We start from the raw sequence: 14,493 nt of genomic DNA, 5'->3' as shown, positions 1-14,493 counted from the left end.
TGGTGGAGCCGTGGGAGGTGGTTGGCTGCACGGAAAACGAGGAGGAGGTGGGAGGAGGCTAAAAATGGCATGGGGAGGTGTCTATATATAGACAGAGGCCAGGGTTAGGGGGTTAGGAGGGGTTTTTGGACCGTTTGATCACCATCGGACGGCTCCGGACAGAGGGGGACTAGGTGGGCTGCAGGTGGGTTGTGTAGGAGGCTTGTGGGCTAAGAGGAGAGAAGAGAAGGAGAGGCCCGGCGGTGGTTTCGGGGACCGAAACGTCCGACGAATTAACCGGGAACGGTGCCGCTACAGATGACGGTTGGGCTACCAAACGAACTCCGAATGCGATGAAATTTGGCAGGAGGTCTACCTGCACTATAACAAGACCGCACGCCAACTTTCAACCCATTCCGAGAACATTTTTATGCCACTTATAAAATAATATTCGGACATGCCGCGGGTGCGTGCGAGTGTGTCTGAGCTCAGAACGGACAACGGAGAGAACTGGAAGACCTGGGCGGATGCAAGTTTTGAAAACATGAGGATGCAATGCACATGATGACATGGCAAGATGCAACACGCAAAAAAATGACATGGCAAAGACGGTGAATAACTAGACGACATCTGGCGCATCGATCTCGGGGCGTTACATCGATCTTGTAAGCATTGTTGTTGTAGCGTGTGAGCACGTTGAAGGGTCCATCGGCTCAAGGTAGAATCTTGGATTTGTGTTTGTTGGGGAAGCGGTCTTCGCTCCCCGCGGTCCGCCGTCGCAAGCGATCCGGTCGTTCGCGGCTCCAGCGGTGGATGAAGCACGCGGTGGTTCGCCAGTCGGCCACCCCTCATGATGTAGGGTAGGAACCCTAGGGGCCGATCTTTCACAAAAGGAGCAGATCCCGTGATGAACACGAAGAACACGAGGGAAAAACACGAGGGGAAACACGAGAGAATCACTAAACCAACAAGAAATAGTCACACATATGCTAGATCCTTGAGTACATAAGAGACCACATGATCCACGGTCAACTAAGGACGATACAAAGGTACGGGTCTTCTCCGTGAGGAGGTCTTGATGGTATTCTCCGCAAGGAGGTCTTGAATCCAAAGGGATCTTCTCCGAAGAGGGGCTGCGGTCTCTCTCGTGGAGTAGATCCGATGTGGATGAGCAAAGCTCTATCTCAAGTATGAGCTAAACCAATGCTAACCCTAACTAGGAGGAGGAAGAGGTCTATTTATAGTATTAGTGCAAAAGAGGGGAGAAGTGGAGGGATACATGGGATTTGGCCCGAAACTGGACGCAGCCAGGGTCCGGACGTCCGTGAGGCGTCGGTCGTCCGGAGGCTCACGGGTGTCCGAATGTCCGTAGATCTTCGGATGTCCGTGATTTAGGTTCTGTTGCCACGGCATCGGACGTCCGTAGGTGTCCGGTCATCCGGTCTTCCTAGGATTTCTATAGATTCCGTTTTGTTGGCGCGATGTCGGTCGTCCGGAGCCTGGGAGGTGTCGGACGTCTGCTCCAGGTCGGACGTCCGGCCGCTGTAGCATGCGCTGGCCTGGTTTCCTTTGGCTAGTGTGACAGGGGCCGGACGTCCGGGATGGGCCGGTCGTCCGGAGCCTGTAGCTTTTTCCGCAGCTCTTCTTCTTCACGTCCATCTTCCCCTTCTAATTATCCTTGCTCCTTAACTTCTTCATGGCTAACTCCTTGATACCTTAGTATGCATAATGTCTCCATTTGAGGTAGTAGCCATGTCTCATGTGCATCAAAGTGAACTTGTGAGAGGAGAGATGTCACCTCGATTTCGAGAGCTCTTGCACGGGCTCGTGTCATGGGTCTGCTAGGCACTTGGTGAGACGATGGTAGGTCCATGGGGATGACCTTGGGATGCTCTGCATCATCTCCCCTCCCTTGGGGAAGATCCGACCTCGGATCAAATTTTTCATCACCATGGTAGGGCGAGAGGTCCTTAACATTGAAGATGTCGCTCATGTTGTACTTGTCACGCGGGAGGTCGATCTTGTAAGCATTGTTGTTGTAGCGTGCAAGCACCTTGATGGGTCCATCCGCTCGAGGTAGAAGCTTGGACTTGTGTTCGTTGGGGAAGCGGTCTTTGCGAAGGTGTAGCCACACAATATCACCAATGTCGAATACCATGGGTTGCTTGTTGATGTTGAGCTTGGTCGCAAGTCGTTGTACTTGGCGCGCGATTGTGTGTCGTGTATCTTCATGCACCTTCTTGAGATGGTTCACACGTGCGCTTGCGTCCATATTAATGTGCTCTTGTAGTGGTAGAGGAAGAATGTCCAATGGGGACAATGGGTTGAATCCGTAGACGACCTCGAAGGAGGACTTGCCGGTTGTTGAGTGTCTTGCTCGGTTGTAGGCGAACTCGGCGATAGGTAGACACTCCTCCCACTCCTTGATGTTTTTCTTGATGAGCACGTGAAGTAGAGCGCAGAGTGTGCGGTTGGTCACCTTCGTTTGGCCGTTGGTTTGTGGATGATACGCCGTGGAGAAGAGTAGCTTGATTCCGAGCTTGGCGCATAGGGTCTTCCAAAAGTATCTTAGGAACTTGACGTCGCGGTCCGTGACGATCGTCTTTGGCACTCCATGTAGACGCAATATTTCCCTACAAAAGATATTGGCAACATGTGAAGCATCGTCTATCTTGTTGCAAGGAATGAAATGTGCCATCTTAGAGAATCGGTCCACAATGACAAATACCGAATCCTTTCCATTTCTAGTCCTAGGCAATCCAAGTACAAAATCCATGCTAATGTCTTCCCATGGTTGATATGGAATTGGGAGAGGCATGTAAAGGCCATGGGATTGAGCTTTAGACTTAGCTTCGCGACATGTAGAGCATCGGTTGGTGAAGCGGTTAACGTCGCGAAACATCTTGGGCCAATAGTAGTTCTTGGAGAGCGTAGCGGAAGTCTTGTCGCATCCAAAATGTCCCATTAGTCCTCCTCCATGAGATTCCTGCAAAAGCAACAAACGAAGAGAAGACTCGGGGATGCAAAGATTGTTAGCTCTCATAAGATATCCATCTTTGATGTAATAGCGTTCCCAAGAGGTATGCGTCAAACATTTGGCATAAGGAGTAGCAAAAATAGGATCATGCTCATACAAGTCTTTTATGTGCTCAAAGCTAATGACATCCAATTCAAGTTGAGTAACAAGCATGCATATGCGGGAAAGAGCGTCCGCCACAACATTTTCCTTACCTTTGATGTACTTGATGACATAAGGAAAATAATCAATGAATTCACTCCATTTAGCATGATGCTTGTTCAACTTGGTTTGACCCTTAAGGTACTTGAGCGTTTCTTGATCGGTATGAATGATGAATTCATGAGGGCGAAGGTAATGTTCCCATTCATGCAAAACTCGCACTAAAGCATATAACTCTTTGTCATAGATGGGATAATTGAGTTGCGCTCCAAAAAGTTTCTCACTAAAGTAAGCTATGGGGCGCTTCTCTTGCGTTAACACACCTCCTATGCCATTACCACTAGCATCACAATGAATCTCAAAGGGTTTGTCAAAGTTGGGTAATGCAAGCACAGGAGCATGAGTAAGCAAATTCTTAAGCTCATTGAATGCGGTATCTTGGGATGGTCCCCAAACAAAAGGCGCATTTTTCTTGCTCAAAGCATACAAAGGTGAGGCAATGGTGCTAAAGTTCTTCACAAATCTACGGTAGAAACCGGCTAAACCAAGGAAGCTACGCACTTGATGCAAGTTGGTTGGTTGTGGCCAAGTTTTAATAGCATTGATCTTAGAGTCATCAACATGAACACCCTTAGAGGAAACAACAAAACCCAAGAAAACGAGCTTATCAACGCCAAAAAGGCATTTTTCCATGTTAGCATAGAGACGCTCTTTTCGAAGAGTTTGCAAAACGGTTCGAACATGGGTGACATGATCTTTAAGAGATTTGCTATAAACAAGGATATCATCGAAGTAGACCACAACAAACTCACTAATGTAAGGGCGAAATACATGATTCATAAGACGCATGAAATTACCCGGTGCTTCCGATAAACCCATAGGCATTACTAACCATTCATACAAACCAAACTTTGTTTTGAAAGCGGTTTTCCATTCATCACCCTCTTGTATGCGGATTTGATAGTAACCACTTTTAAGATCAATTTTAGAAAATATAGTGGCATCACTAAGTTCATCAAGCATATCATCAAGGCGTGGAATGGGATACCTATAGCGAACGGTGATAGCATTGATAGGTCTACAATCGGAGCACATGCGAAAGCTACCGTCTCGTTTTGGCACAAGAATGACCGGAACGACACAAGGACTCAAACTTTCACGCACATGTCCATGGTCTATGAGATGATTTACTTGCCTTTGTATTTCTTTGGTCTCTGTGGGGTTGACACGGTAAGGAGCTTTGTTCAGAAGAGGTGCTCCAGGGATGAGGTCGATGCGGTGCTCGATGCCTCGTAGTGGAGGTAGTCCCGGAGGTAGCTCTTCGGGGAAAACATCGTGGAATTCCTTCAAAAGAGAAGACAACACTAAAGGTAGAGCATGAGAGGTGTAAGCGTTTGGTGCGTCGTCCTTGCACAAAAGGACAAAGTGTAGGACAGTAGATGGGTTCTCACACACTCCTCTCATCTCACTTTTGGTGGCAAATAGAACTAAGTTCTTCTTGTCGCTCATCGTGGAGGCACTCGATTTGGGCTTGTGGCGCTCACTCTCTTTTGGGTAGTTCGCTCTCTCACTATTCTCTCCATGATGGGTGGCTTGCTTGTCGGCGATCACTTGGCTTGGAGAGATAGGGCGAAGTACGTACTCCTTTCCTTTCATCTTGAAGATGTAGTGGTTCATTCGGCCGTTGTGGATGACACCTCTATCAAATTGCCATGGGCGTCCAAGAAGAAGCTGGCAAACGGTCATTGGAATGACATCACATTCCAAAGTGTCTTCGTAGGCGCCAATTTTGAAGGAGACTTGTACTTGATGCTCGACTTGGATAGTGCCGGAGTTTCTAAGCCATTGAACTTTGTAGGGGTGTGGATGCTTCGTCTTGGGAAATTGGAGCTTGGGGCAAAGTTCTTCACTTGCGAGGTTATGACAACTTCCTCCATCGATGATGACCTTAACGAACCGTCCATTGATGCTGGCCTTGGTATGAAAGATATGGCATCTTTGGTCTTCTTCTTGGTGATGTTGAAGAGTGAAGACCCTGGAGACAACTAGAGCGGGACTTGAATCTTCATCGCAAAAGACTTGTTCCGTGTCTTCTTCGTTCACTTGCCGGTGTATGGCCACTTGTTCAAGGGCTTCCATTTCTCCTTCACTCATTGAGTCATAAGTGCCGTCATCGTTGAGGATCATGGTCTGCTTGTTGGTGCACTCATAGGACTTGTGGCCTCGGCCTCCGCATGTGAAGCATTTGAAGGAACTCGTCTTGACGGTCTCATCCGTTGGAGTAGATGATGATGAAGCTCTCGGCTTGAAGTTGCTCGTTGTAGGAGGATGACTTGGGGTTGACAAATCTTTCTTGTGACTCGACTTGTCGACGTTTCTTGTAGAAGGCTTGGTAGACGGTGTTCGAGTCGTTGAAGCTTGGGTGTTGGAGAAGCCGTATGACTTGGATAAGAACTTGGCATACTTGTAATCGTCTTGCACTTGACGTTCCGCTTTGGTAGCTTGATGCACTAGCTCGATGAGGTTCGAGTATGGTTGGAAGTCGGCGATCTTCTTGATAGGATGGTTGAGTCCATTCAAGAAACGTGCCATAGTTTGCTCATCATCTTCCGTGACATTGGCTCGTATCATGGCAATCTCCATTTCCTTGTAGTACTCTTCAACGCTCTTAGTTCCTTGCTTGAGTAGTTGAAGTTTCTTGAAGAGGTCGCGGTTGTAGTAGGTAGGCACGAAGCGTGCTCTCATGACATCCTTCATTTGCGCCCAAGTAGTGATGGGTGGTTCACTTCTTGCCTCACGACGCTCGATGACTTGTTCCCACCAAATGAGGACATAGTCTTGGAACTCAAGGGATGCCATCGCGATCTTCTTCTCTTCGTTGTAGTTGTGCAAACGAAAGATTTTGTCGACCTTCAATGCCCATGAAAGGTACTCTTCGGGATCATTGGTTCCAGAAAACTTGGGCATGGTGAACTTTAGCTTGCCTTATCGTTACTCTTCATTGTGTTGGGGTCGGGGATGATGACGCTCATGTTGTTGACGATTGTCAAACTCATGTTGCTCTTGGTGAGGAGGGTTGTCGACCTCATGTTGGTCTTGTCGTGGAGGATTTCCATTGTCTTCATGCTCTTGGTGTACTTGATGTTCTCGGCGAGCTTGTGGAGGAACTTGTCGAACTTGACGTTGCACGCGAGCTTGATATCGTCGTTCGTGAGATTCTTCGCGAAGTGATTCTTCATGTTCACGAGCTTGTCGACCTCGGTTGGCTACGTCTCGACTTGATTCTCAGAGGGCTTGTTGCGCCTCAAGTGCTTGAGCATCTCGTAATTGTTGCTCTTGACGTTGTGCCTCGGCATCTTGTGCTTCTTGGTGTAGATGCACTCGCTCTTCCTCTTCGTGTTGGCGTTGTCGTTCTCGTGCTTGCGCAAGGTAGCTTGGTTTTGACGATGTCGGTGCTCTTGAGAGTCGGTGTCGCGTAGAGGATTGAGGTTTGCTTGACGATCATTGCGCGCGGCACATCGAAGAGTATTCGAAGTCGGTGTACTTGAGCCGGAGAGGGTGAAGTCGGAGTGGCGACTTGAACGGCTCCTTCTTGAAGAGGATGAAGTGGAAGAAGATCTGTTGAGCAACAAAGCACGAATCTCGTCCATTCTTGCATTGTTCTCTTGCTTGTGATCGTCGAGCTTGTGGTCGAAGTAATCCTTGTACGTTGCTTGGAGATTCGCAAGTCGGTGGCGAGGTTGTCGATGTGTTCACTCATCGCTTGTTGCTCTTGATGCAAAGCATGTTGTGGACCAAAGAGGTGGCTCTTTGTGATGTAGGGGTTCATGTCGTCGTCTTGTCCGATGAAGAGTGGGTTGGTATAAGTACTTGGCCTATCCATCATTTCAAGAGAAATATGTGAGTGGGAGAAAGAGAAGAACGTATACCAAATGTACCTTGACCGAAGTTGAAGGTGGATCAATGATCACTCCAATGTGGAACAAGGAAATAGCACAATTGGTACCAATTCTTGTCGTTTTCTCACACCTACACAAGTAGAACCTTATGGTGGAGCTTGGTTAGGATGGTGGCACAAAATTTGATGCAATTGTTAGTGAGCTTCAATAATGTTGGAAAAGATTCACAAGTTTGCAATGCAAAAAGTAGACCAAGCAATATAAGGTACACAGAAACACACAGGCAAAGAGATAAGTGGGGTCGTGCAACCAAGGATGAGCCAAAATGTGGAATCCATGAAAATGCTCTTGTTGCACAACACTAGAGAGACGCTAGCAGGATTGCACAATAGGAGGATACGAAGACTTGTGCACAACCTACTAAGCAAAAATGCAATGACTTCTATCCCAAGTATGCTCTATGTATGGTGTTTCGATGCTATGATCCAAGATGATCTAATATGACAATCTTAATGTTGTATGATGCTATGGTTCTTGCTTAAAAGCTCTTTGCTTATCTTTCCCGTTTGCTTAAAAGCTTGTTTGGCTCTTTGTTGTTTGAGCTCTTTTCTCATGCAATGCTTCACGAACCAAGATAGCAATTGTGTATGCGATGACAACTTTGTGACACAAGAGATGATACCAAGATATGTACCAATGATGTATGTATGCTATGGGAAGTATGACCACTAATGTGCACAAGTCTCGTTGCCGGCAATACTCAAAAGCTAGTCTCGATGGGTAAGCGACGCAACGGAGTAAGGCTATGATGGCTATCAATGTAATGGCAAGAATGATGTATCCAATACCAAGATGAGGTTACCGTTGCTTCGGTTCCTCGTCCGGAAGCAAGAACGGATGACAGTGATCAAATGGGTGGCATGAATACCATGATGTAGTCGTGGTGGTCATTGTTGATGATGCGTCCGTGGCGAAGATGAGCGGTGGTGATGTTGATGTCGAACCGTACCTAAATAGCCAAAACACAATAGGGCACGGAACCGCAACTCAAATTCTCAAAGCTCGAAGAGGCAAAACGTGTCGGAGTGCGAAACGGGTAAGCAATGGTGGTGGTATGCGGAAGTGGTGATGGTGTATAGGTGGTGGCAGTGCGTATGCGGAAGTGGGGCGGTGGAGGTGGCCACACTAAAGAAAATTCAGTTTCGTCAGGGTTTTACGGACGTCCGGGGGTTTACAGTCATCCGGTGGTCGGACGTCCGGAGGCGGTCGGACGTCCGGCGCCTGCGCGATTTTTGGGCATGGGATGAACAACTCGTGGACGTGGTGGATGAGGTGAAAATGGTCAAATCCGGGCGATTTTGTGGATGGAAAGGTGGGGAAAGGGGGGAAAAGCTAGATCCACTCAAGGCAAAGCAAATCCATGGATCAAATCCAACAAAATTTCATCACATCAACAAATCACAAAAAAAATTGGGGCTATTTTTGTGGGGAATTTTCGAATTAGGGACAAAATCAACAAAAACAAGGCTAGAAACACAACGGGGAGGCTCCGAAATCGTGATCAACGTGGCTCTAGATACCAAGATGATGTAGGGTAGGAACCCTAGGGGCCGATCTTTCACGAAAGGAGCGAATCCCATGATGAACACGGAGAACACGAGGGAAAACACGAGGGGGAACATGAGAGAATCACTAAACCAACAAGAATAGTCACACATATGCTAGATCCTCGAGTACATAAGAGATCACACGATCCATGGTCAACTAAGGACGATACAAAGGTAACAGGTCTTCTCCGTGAGGAGGTCTTGATGGTCTTTTCCGCAAGGAGGTCTTGAATCCAAAGGGATCTTCTCCGAAGAGGGGCCGCGGTCTCTCTCGTGGAGTAGATCTGATGTGGATGAGCAAAGCTCTATGTAAAGTATGAGCTAAACCAATGCTAACCCTAACTAGGAGGAGGGACAGGTCTACTTATAGTCTTAGTGCAAAAGAGGGGCGAAGTGGAGGGATACATGGGCTTCGGCTCAAAACTGGACGCAGCCAGGGTCCGGACGTCCGTGAGGCGCTGGTCGTCCGGAGGCTCGCGGGTGTCCGGACGTCCGTAGATCTTCGGGTGTCCGTGATTTAGGTTCTGTTGCCACGGCATCGGACGTCCGTAGGCGTCCGGTCGTCCGGTCTTCCTTGGATTTCCGTAGATTCCGTTCTGTTGGCGCGATGTCGGTCGTCCGGAGGTGCTCGGTCGTCCGAAGCCTAGGAGGTGTCGGACGTCTGGTCCAGGTCGGACGTCTGGTCCAGGTCGGACGTTCGGCCATTGTAGCATGCGCTGGCCTGGTTTCCTTTGGCTAGTGTGACCTTCAGGGGCCAGACGTCCGGGATGGGCCGGTCGTCCGGAGCCTATACCTTTTTCCGCAGCTCTTCTTCTTCACGTCCATCTCCCCCTTCTGATTCTCCTTGCTCCTTAGTTTCTTCATGGCTAACTCCTTGATACCTGAGTATGCATAATCTCTCCATTTGAGGTAGTAGCCATGTCTCATGTGCATCGAAGTGAACTTGTGAGAGGAGAGATGTCACCTTGGTTTCGAGAGCTCTTGCATGGGCTCGTGTCATGGGTCCGCTGGGCACTTGGTGAGACGATGGTAGGTCCATGGGGATGACCTTGGGATGCTCCGCATCACCTCAAGTCGCAGCAATTGAGCCTGTTGTTCGATCTGCCAACTGGTCATTCGGATACACTTTTCGAGTGCGAGAGTAATGATCCCGCGGCAGAAGTCCTCATGGTCGACTCCCAGAACAGCCCGCCCGGATTCCGTTGTGGCGGCGGCAGCTATGTCGTCAGTGGCGGCCCGTCGCGTGATCATGACGAATACTACCCCCAAGCCCTCACTGCAGAGCAGCGGGAAGATCTGCATCGCCGCAACGTCCAGGCCCTCCAGACCCCCATCGTTGGGGAGACCTACGAGGCTCGAGCCTTGGAGGCTGCGAGCTTAGCCACCTTCGTTGAGCGTACGCGTCTGGAGAATATTCAACAAGCACTCGACGATTGTGCCCGCCAACAGATTCCAGGTTCCAGTCGCCGGCCGTGACAGCTATTTTTGACTGAACCTCAGGAAGATTGTTAGGTATATCGTACCCCGATCCATAATGTTGTAGCAGCTACACGTATATCAGATTCAATTCAGCCGCCCTGTTCGGAAGCTGGTAGAGGTTTGCAGCAAATTCGGGCACTGCTCAGAGCGGTCGGGGGAGCAGAACTCAGCTGTTTCCCAGTCGCGCAACATGATTCACAGTAGGTCTGTGGTGGCGGACACAGTTCAGTCGGCACATAGTCCAAGGCCGCCTCCACAGCATGAACACCATGGTTATCACCAGGACCAGTATCTTGGACGAGGCCACAGACCGTTTGATCCTCGATACCACCATGATGACTGCCACCGAGTGCTTACACCTCCTGCGAGAGGTGGGTCGTACGCGCCCCGGCGGTATGATGAGAGGCGCCCGTATGGTGATGAGCGGAGAATTTTGATCGACCCAAGAGAGTGTGGATTCGATGCGAGGTCAGTCCTCGTAGAAGGCTTGGTTGATAGAGGTAGAGCAAACAAAGAAGGATAGGACAAAGATCGTCCGACTTGGAATAGAGCATTCGTTTCTAGGCCTAAATGTTTCAGTAGAGCCATCCGAGCCTGAGATCCTTCCCAACTTTAGATTGGCTGCTGGTGTGAGCAAGTTCACTGGTGAGTCGAAGCCAGACACATGGCTGGAGGATTACCGAGTGGCAGTGCAGATTGGTGGAGGCAATGATGATGTAGCCATGAAGCACCTCCCCTTGATGCTTGAAGGATCAGCCAGGGCCTGGTTGAATCAGTTGGTGATGTCTACTACACAACTTGTTCTTGTAGACTTGTGTTGGGCCTCCAAGCGTAGAGTTTTGTAGGACAGTAGCAATTTTCTCTCAAGTGGATGACCTAAGGTTTATCAATCCGTGGGAGGTGTAGGATGAAGATGGTCTCTCTCAAACAACCCTGCAACCAAATAATAAAAAGTCCCTTGTGTCCCCAACACACCAAATACAATGGGAATTTGTATAGGTGCACTAGTTCGGCGAAGAGATGGTAATAAAAGCGTAGTAATGATACTAGATATTGATTTTTGTGATAGGAACAATAAAAAACAGCAAGGTAGCAAGTAACAAAAGTGAGCACAAACGGTATTGCAATGCTTGAAAATGAGGCCTAGGGTCCGTACTTCCGCTAGTGCAATCTCTCAACGGTGCTAATATAATTGGATCATATAACCATCCCTCGACATGCGATGAAGAATCACTCCAAAGTTCCTATCTAGCGGAGAACATAAGAAGAAATTGTTGGTAGGGTACGAAACCACCTCGAAGCTATTCTTTCCGATCGATCTATCCAAGAGTTCATACTAAAATAACACCAAGTTGTCCTTCCCGATCGATCTATCCAGAGTTCATACTAAAATAACACCAAGTTATCCTTTCCGATCGATCTATCAAGAGTTCATACTAAGGTAACACCAAATAATTTCAGATTCATAATACTCAATCCAATGCAAAGAACTTCAAAGAGTGCCCCAAGATTTCTACCGGTGAAACAAAGACGAGAACGTGCATCAACCCCTATGCATAGATTACCCCAATGTCACCTCAAGAATCCGCGAGCTGAGTGCCAAAACACACATCAAGTGAATCAATATGATACCCCATTGTCACCACGGGTATTCATAGCAAGACATACATCAAGTGTTCTCAAATCCATAGAAGTATTCACTCTGATAAAAGGAAATCTCAAAGGGAAAACTCAATAACAAGATAGAGAGGGGAAAACACCATATGATCCGACTATATTAACAAAGCCCGCGATACATCAAGATCGTGACATCTCAAGAACACGAGAGAGTGGGACTATACACATAGCTACTTGTACAAACCCTCAGCCCCGAGGGTGGACTACTCCCTCCTCATCATGGTGGCCGCCGGGATGATGAAGATGGCCACCGGTGATGATTTCTCCCTTCGACGGAGTGCCAGAACGGGGTCTAGATTAGTTTTTCGTGGCTACAGAGTCTTGCGGCAGCGGAACTTCTGATCTAGGTTAACCTCGAGGGTTTTTGGAATATTTGGGATTTTATATGGCAAAGAGGGGGTGCGGAAGGCCACCGAGGTGGGCACTGATACGTCTCCGTCGTATCTACTTTTCCAAACAGTTTTGCCCTTGTTTTGGACTCTAACTTGCATGATTTGAATGGAACTAACCCGGACTGACGCTGTTTTTAGCAGAATTACCATGGTGTTATTTATGTGCAGAAAGAAACATTCTCGGAATGACCTGAAACTTCACGGAGCAACTCTTTGGAAAATATAAAAAATACCTGCAAAAGATGAAGGCCAGGGGACCCACCACCTGTCCACGAGGGTGGGGGCGCGCCCCCTACCTCGTGGGCCCCCTGGAGCTCCTCCGACTCCAACTCCAACTCTATATATTGTGTTTCGGGGAGAAAAAATAAGAGAGAAGAATTCATCATGTTTTATGATACAGAGCCGCTGCCAAGCCCTAAAACCTCTCGGGAGGGCCGATCTGGAGTCCGTTCGGGGCTCCGGAGAGGGGAACCCATCGCCATCGTCATCATCAACCATCCTCCATCACCAATTTCATGATGCTCACCGCCGTGCGTGAATGATTCCATCATAGGCTTGCTGGAAGATGATGGGTTGGATGGGATCTATCATGTAATCGAGTTAGTTTTGTTAGGGTTTGATCCCTAGTATCCACTATGTTCTGAGATTGATGTTGCTATGACTTTGCTATGCTTAATGCTTGTCACTAGGGCCCGAGTGCCATGATTTCAGATCTGAACCTATTATGTTTTCATCAATATATGAGTGTTCTTCATCCTATCTTGCAAGTCTATAGCCACCTATTATGTGTTATGATCCGTTAACCCCCGAAGTGACAATAATCGGGATACTTACCGGTGATGACCGTAGTTTCAGGATTTCATGTATTCACTATGTGTTAATGCTTTGTTCCGGTACTCTATTAAAAGGAGGCCTTAATATCCCTTAGTTTCCGTAAGGACCCCGCTGCCACGGGAGGGTAGGACAAAAGATGTCATGCTAGTTCTTTTCCATAAGCACGTATGACTATATTCGGAATACATGCCTACATTACATCAATGAACTCGAGCTAGTTCTTTGTCACCCTAGGTTATGACTGTTACATGATGAATCGCATCCGACATAATTCTCCATCACTGATCCATTGCCTATGAGCTTTCCATGTATTGTTCTTCACTTATTTACTTTCCCGTTGCTATTGCTATCAACACTACAAAATACCAAAAACATTACTTTTACTATTGTTACCTTTTGCTACCGTTACCACTACTATCATATTACTTTGCTACTAAACACTTTGTTGCAGATACTAAGTTTCCAGGAGTGGTTGAATTGACAACTCAACTACTAATACTTGAGAGTCCTCTTTGGCTCCCCTTGTGTCGAATCAATAAATTTGGGTTGAATACTTTACCCTCGAAAACTGTTGCGATCCCCTATACTTGTGGGTTATCAAGACTATTTTCTGGCGCCGTTGCCGGGGAGCATAGCTCTATTCTTTGAGTCACTTGGGATTTATATCTGCTTATCATTATGAAGAACTTGAAAGATCCAAGAACCAAGATTTATCCCTCAACTACGAGGGGAGGTAAGGAACTGCCATCTAGCTCCGCACTTGATTCACCTTCTTTTTTGAGTAAGCTTGCGACACCTAAACCTGCTTCTGCTATTCGTTTTGATATGTCGCATGTTATTGATGATGCCACTTCTGCTATACATGATACTTATGATGAAACTACTTCTATGCTTGATACTACTGTGCCACTTGGTGAATTTCTTGATGAACAACTTGCTAGGGCTAGAGAGATTGAAAATATTGAATCTGATAATACTGATGAAATTGATGATGAAGACTTGCCTGTTATTCCTGAGGGTTATGTTTTTGATAAAGAAGATTCTTTAGCTATTTTAGCTTGCAAAGATAGATACGAACTTAAGAGGTTATTAGCTAAATGGAATCAGCAATCTCTAAATGCTAGAATGAAACCTGACCCTGCTTTTGCTACTTCACCTATCTGTGTAACCAATAAGGATTATGAATTCTCTGTTGAACCTGATATAATTACTTTGGTTGAATATGATCCTTTTCATGGCTATGAATCTGAAATTGTTGTGGCACATCTTACTAAATTAAATGATATAGCTACCCTGTTCACTAATGATGAGAGAACTCGCTACTTTTATATCCTTAAAATATTTCCGTTCTCGTTAAAGGGTGATGCTAAGATATGGTTTAATTCTCTTGATCCTGGTTGTGTGCGTAGTCCCCAGGATATGATTTATTACTTCTCTGCTAAATATTT

Source organism: Triticum urartu, chromosome 5A (genome assembly GCF_056163025.1).
Source record: "Triticum urartu cultivar PI428250 chromosome 5A, HENAU_Tu73, whole genome shotgun sequence".
In the NCBI taxonomy this organism is placed as follows: domain Eukaryota; kingdom Viridiplantae; phylum Streptophyta; class Magnoliopsida; order Poales; family Poaceae; genus Triticum; species Triticum urartu.
This window is presented reverse-complemented; position numbering follows the sequence as displayed.